This window comes from Sceloporus occidentalis, unplaced genomic scaffold (genome assembly GCF_023333645.1).
Source record: "Sceloporus occidentalis isolate IW3139 unplaced genomic scaffold, rSceOcc1.0.p SCAF_1, whole genome shotgun sequence".
Classification (NCBI taxonomy): domain Eukaryota; kingdom Metazoa; phylum Chordata; class Lepidosauria; order Squamata; family Phrynosomatidae; genus Sceloporus; species Sceloporus occidentalis.
Genome location: NW_028316981.1, coordinates 206,086,812 through 206,093,264, shown reverse-complemented (window position 1 = coordinate 206,093,264; position 6,453 = coordinate 206,086,812). Strand labels below are relative to the sequence as shown.

Genomic DNA, 6,453 nt, shown 5'->3' with positions numbered 1-6,453 from the left:
TTCTTTTAGTGGGGAGTCAAAGGGAGAGGAATTTCATGGAAACAGCTTAGTTCCTCTGATGGAAGAAGAAAACTGAATGTACAAAATGGGAAAGAGCAAAAGATAAATAAGGTCCTTTATGTAATAATATGTAATCTAAAAACATATAGCAAAAACAGCTTATTTTCCTGCCAAGACTCCAATACTTCAGCTTTCCAGGTGAGCTTTCCATAGTTCTCATTAATTAACTTGATATTAGAAAATAGAAAAGAAAAGTGTGGTCTAGGTTTGGATGGCGCTGCTGTTTGCATGAATCAAAGACCTTGGGATAAATTATGTGAAGGATATATGGAATACCAGGAAATACTGAATTTGTACTCCATCACAAAATATATGGTAAGGTTGGCAGTTGAAAGGCAAGAAACAGCCTTCCATTCTAGAACAGTGAGTCTGACAGTTTGAAAAGAGATGGCAACAGAGCAGTTCAGCAGATGGGATGAGGCATTTCAGTATTTCCAGTTGCCAAAGTCTATCCCCAACTTTGCTAGATTTCAAGCTTCTGACCACGTTCGAAACCTAGCAAACATATAACAAAATTTTGATAAAAGGTAAAGGACAAGACATGCTTCAAGAAGAGCAAAGTGAGCAGCCTCTCAGCTGAACTTCATCAACATGATGGTAAGTCTTTACAGGGAACGTTTTTTAAAGGGGGGAAATCATATTTTGAAAAATACTTATGCTGGTTAAATATCATTAAAGGTTTATTTATGAATTTTGAATATAATCTTTTTGCACACTTGAAGGGGTATTTTCCCATTTTAATAGAACTATCAATCAATATATTTTGTTAGGGGTAAATTGATCCATTTTGTACATTGTGAAAGTGAGTGGAACAAAGCAATCCAGCAGTTGAAGTATTCAACATTTCATGGTGACCAAAATCTATTCCTTACTTAGTCAGGCTTTCTAATTGTAGTAATTGTACATTCCAAAGGAGACTGGAAGAAAGGAGTCAGGATCTCAGGTAAGATCCCAGGTAAGCACTTCATTATTTTCAATTGCTAAAGTCTGTCATTTTATTTCTTTGCCTGCCTCTCAACCATATTTTGTCAGTACTGACTGTAGCGGTTAAGTATTATTTCTCCATTTAACAAACAAACACTTTGGTTCAGGAAAGGAGAACTGGAGACAAAATGAAGCAATAAGTTGACTCCTACTTTAGGAATAGCCTGGAAAAGGAAAGGTTAGATTCTGATTTTTTTTAAAAATTAATATCCATACAGTAAGTCGTTTATTGGAAAGAAAGCAGATAACTGATCATTGCTCTTTTCCTGCTAGAGGTTCTCTTCAAAACTATGATGTTTAACATTTGTTTGATCATATGTGAACTTCTTTCCAGATCTGATTTTGTTTTTACAAGCTAGTTCTTTAAAGCTAGTTGAAAATGAATTGGATTTTAACAAGAATTTAAAAAGTAAACCATGAATAATAAGAAAAAAATCTCATGTGATGTAAGGAATATCAGTTGTTGAAATGATTCCAGAAGAGAGAAGTGTGAAAATGTCACAGATAAACATCAACAAGGTCAAGGTAGGTCCTGAGATGGTATCCTTTACTTCAGAGAAAGAGCTATGGTTATTTTTCCTTGCTGTTGGTTCAGTGGAGATGTCATTGTCATGGTTCAACATTTTTCTGATACTTCTTTAGTGACTTCTTTGCAGGTTTGGATGGGATTGTCCTATGAAAGGAGATATCTGCAATTGATCCATTCTTTGAAGATGGGTGGTGAGAGTAATTACATTAATTCTTTGGCAAGACCAAGAATGTAAAGTCACAACCCAAAGCCTTGTTAGGTAAGAAATATTCCTTCTTGCTTCTTCTTCAAGGTGAATACAGTATAAAACATCACAAATTTGTGTTGTTTGCCAAAGACCCAATATTGTGTCACTTTTGCAGAAGTGTTTTCTCCCTGGTCTTTTCAAATCAGTAAAGTTGCTTGGATTTTTGCCCCCTTTAAGCAGGTTGAAAGGGAGCATTGAAAATGTTATGTCACCTTCTCTTTAAGAACTGGCTAGAAAATGTTCAAATGTCATATTTACTGATGGGGCAAGAAAGCCGCACCAACTAGAATGCCAAAACAACACAAGCTTGGAGTCGACACTTAAGAGGTAGGCCCTTGACTGAAAAGAAAAAAATGTCCCAGATGACTTTTCCTTACTATTCAAAATGAAGACATCAGTAACATTTTAACATGGTTTTTTTAAAATTTCTGCTTTCTTTTGCAAATTTGAAGGGAATTTGGAGTGCAATTTGGAGAGTACTGAAATGTACTCCCTCCAGTCTCTGTTCCGTAATTGTTACTCTGCATCTACTCTGAGAGGGAAAGAGATCTTCAATAGACTCCAGAAAATTCAGTCCAGCTTTGTATTGAAGCAAACTGGGAAAGCATCTTTAGGAACTTAACAGTACAACTACTTTTATTACAGATACCATCCAGAGTGAAACAAAGTGGAGACAGATGAGTGGTAAGGAATTAATTCCTCCAGTAAATCTAACTGTTAGTTCACTTGCTAAATTTGTTCATTAGAGCATAATGTGTTAAGCAAGGAGGGAAGCAACCTTGGAAACACACAAAACCCAAAGGTAAGGTGTTTTTTTTTCCAAAGAAAGAAGCATGCATGTTGCTTTTAAGGTTAATCTGGAATTCCTTAGCAATCTGAGAAATGGAGTAAAAATGTCAGATAGTGATGAATGCAGAAGTTAAAACTTCAGAGGGATCACAAAGAGAGGAAAGCAGAATCAGCCATGACTGGTGAAGAAACATCCCAAGAAAGATTTAAAATAGGAAGGAACCTTACTAAGGGATGATAATGGAGAAATTATTCAGACCTTCAGAAGTCTATGCTCATGCTTGTTCAAAAAAGTTGTTGACATGATTCAAGAAGAGAGAAGTGTGAAAATGTCACAATGCACATCAACAATATCAAGGTAGGGCCTCAGATGAGTATCCTTTACTGCAGAGAAAGAGATTTGATTATTTTTCCTTGCAATGGAGATGTCATTGTCATGATTCAACATTTCTCTGATACTTCTTTAGTGACCTCTTTGCAGATTTGTAAGGGATTGACCTTGTGAAGATATCTGCAGTTGTCCCATTCTTTGAAGATGGGTGAAAGAGAAGAATTGCATTAATCATTTGGCAATATTAAGAAAGCAAATCATAGGAAAAAGTCTCATGAGGTAAGAAATATTACTTCTTATGTTGCTGCTTCTTCAAAGAGAATAAATGTAAAAACATCACAAATTTGTGTTGATTGCCAAAACCAAATGTTGTATTACTTTTCCTGGAGTTTTTTGTCCTCGTTCTTTTCAATAATGTTATTTAGATTTTTCCCCCTTTTAGCAGGTTAGAAGAGTATATCGAAAATTAAAGGAGCTTTGTACATGACCTTCTCTTTAGGAACTGGCTAGAAAATCTTTAAAATTCATATTTAATAATGGGCCAAGAAAGCCAACAAATTTGGTGCAAAGAACAACACAAGCATCGCAGTAGATACTTAAAAGGTAAGTCCTTGATTGAAAAGAAAAGAAGTTCTAGATAATTTTTCCTTACTGTTCAAACCAAATATCAGTAATATTTTCACATTTATTTTTCTGATTTCTGATTTGTTTTGCAAATCTTAAAAGAATTTGGGAAATTGAACTGAAATGTACTCCATACATTCTGTGTTCATTGTTAGTTATTCTGCTTCCAGTCTGAGCGGAAAAGAGAAGTTTAATAGAATCCAGAAAAATCAGTCCAGCTTTATATTGAAGCAAACTGGGAAAAGGATATTTAGGAACGTAACAGTACATTTATTTCAATTACAGAGGCCATCCGGAGCAAGACAAACTGGAGAAAGATGAGTGGTAAGGAGTTAATTCTTCCAGTCAATCAATCTCTTAGTCCACTTACTAACTGTGTATGTTATAGCATAATATAGGAGGAAAGTAACCTTGGAAACACCCTAAACCCAAATGTAGATTTTTTTTCCCAAAGAAAGAAGCATGCATGCTGCTTTTAAGGTTAATCTGGAACTCCTCAGCAATCTGAGAAATGGAGTAAAAATGTCAGATAGTGATGAATGCAGAAGATAAAACTCCAGAAGGATAGCAAGGAGAGGAAAGCCATGCCTGGTGAAGAAACATCCCCAAAAGATCAAGAATAAGAAGGAACCTTACTAACGTTTGGTTATGAAGAAATTATTCGGACCTTCGAGGAGTCAATGCTGATGCTTGTTCAGGAAATCAGTTCAGTCCCCAACTGAGGAAGAAGAAATAACATCAAGAGTCATAGCTTTATGAATACGGACTGTTCTTTGTCCATTTAGGCTGTTTCTTTCTGTGGAAGAGAGCAACAGAGCCTTCAGGGCTGGCCTTTGTGCAACTGTACAAGAATGGGAGAAACGGAAGGAGAGAATAGGGAATACCAGTGGGGTGCTTGCGCATGGCTCTTGCTCATGGCATGCCCAGGCTAGTGCTGACTGCCACTTTTGGGGTCGGGAAGGAATTTTCCTCCAGGGCAGATTGGCCAGAGATCCTGGAGGTTTTTCGCCTTCCCCTGGGCACTGGGCAGGAGTCACTTTGGGAGGATAGTTGGCATATTCAGTTCAGGAAATAAAAATGCAGGGAAGCATCCTTAGAAAACACCCTAAACCCAATGGCATATCTTTTTCCAAAAGAAAGAGGCATGCATGCCGTTTTTAAGGTTAATCTGGGACTCTTCAGCAATTTGAGAAATTGAGTAAAAATGTCCATTAGTGATGAATGCAGAAGATAAAACTCCAGAAGGATCGCTGAGAGAGAAAAGCAGGATCATCTATGACTGGTGAAGAAATAGCCCAAAAGATCAAAAATGGGAAGGATCCTTACTAACCGTTGGTTAAGAAGAAATGATCTGGATCTTCAAGGAGTCAATGCTGAAATCAGGAAATCAGTTCAGTCCCCAGCTGAGGAAGAAGAAATAACATCAAGAATTATAGCTATATGAATAAAGAATGTTCTCTTTCTATGTAGGTTGTTTCTTTCTGTGGAAGAGAGAAACAGAGCCTTCAAGGCTGTCCTTTGTGCTATAGTCCAACAAAGTGAGGGATGGAGATAGGGAATAGGAAATGCCAGTGGTGCGCTTGCGCATGGCTCTTGCTCATGGCATGCCCAGGCTATTGCTGACTGCCACTTTTGGGGTCGGGAAGGAATTTTCCTCCAGGGCGGATTGGCTGGAGATCCTGGAGGTTTTTCGCCTTCCCCTGGGCACTGAGCAGGAGTCACTTTGGGAGGTTAGTTGGCATATTCAGTTCACTAAATGTTATCATTTAAAGAAGGCAATTCAAATAATATATAAATGGCTAGAAGGAGTATCAGGGTAACTTGTGTATGGCTCTTGCTCATGGCATGCCCAGGCTATTGCTGACTGCCACTTTTGGGGTCGGGAAGGAATTTTCCTCCAGGACGGATTGGCCGGAGATCCTGGAGGTTTTTCGCCTTCCCCTGGGCACTGAGCAGGAGTCACTTTGGGAGGTTAGTTGGCATACTGAGTTCAGTAAATAATATCATTTAAAGAAGGCAATACAAATAATATATAAATGGGAAGAAGGAATATCAGGGGTTCCTGGGTATGGCTCTTGCTCATGGCGTGTCCAGGCTAGTGCTAACTGCCACTTTTGGGGTCGGGAAGGAATTTTCCTCCAGGGCGGATTGGCCGGAGATCCTGGAGGTTTTTTGCCTTCCCCTGGGCACTGGGCAGGAGTCACTTTGGGAGGTTAATTGGCACATTCAAATCCATTAAAAAAGATCATGGTGAAGATAATAAAAATACTAAATCCAACATAAAGAGAAATAAGAGCTAATACAAGGAAAATAAATTTATTGATTTAAAACTATTTCTCGTTTCCTTTGCCTTTTTCACTAACCTGTTAAGCACAGTGCTATTACCCGCTGTTGCATGGATTCTGGGACAACATGGCTTGCTGTGCCAGCTAGCTAGGTATATGGGCTTATATATTAGAAATCTGGATTGTGTCAACCTTGTAGTTTAAGCAGTATAATCACAAGGGGAATGTGGGGGAAGAGAGCTGCGCCAGGGGACACCCGAAGTGGGGCTGACACCACTGTAGCAATAAGCTGTGACACTTGCCTGTGTCCCTGTAAAGGTCTGAAGAGATGGGGTGAGTGGAGATAGGCTTTGTGGCCGGGGGGGGGGGGGGGAGGAGAAAGGAGAGACCCTAGGGTTATATTAATTTCATTTAATTTTTTTTTCTTTTAAAATTTCTTTAAAAACATCTCTTCCTATTAAATTTCAACTTTTACCACATGGAGGTATTTACACGTACAGTTGCCCCTCCGTTTTTGCATACTTCAGATCCGTAACTCTTGCTTACTCCCAAGGAGCATATGGAGGGGGTTAAAACTGGGGGTACACCCAAGGCACACATCCAC

General features: G+C 38.6%; 1 long non-coding RNA gene across 1 annotated transcript; it reads left to right on the top strand.

Moving 5' to 3' along the window:
• Positions 1–1,161: 1,161 nt before the first annotated feature.
• LOC149323259 (uncharacterized) lies at positions 1,162–5,897 on the top strand. The gene is made up of 2 exons (XR_016272582.1): positions 1,162–3,543; positions 3,850–5,897. It is a non-coding gene; the product is annotated as an uncharacterized LOC149323259 (long non-coding RNA).
• Positions 5,898–6,453: the final 556 nt, after the last annotated feature.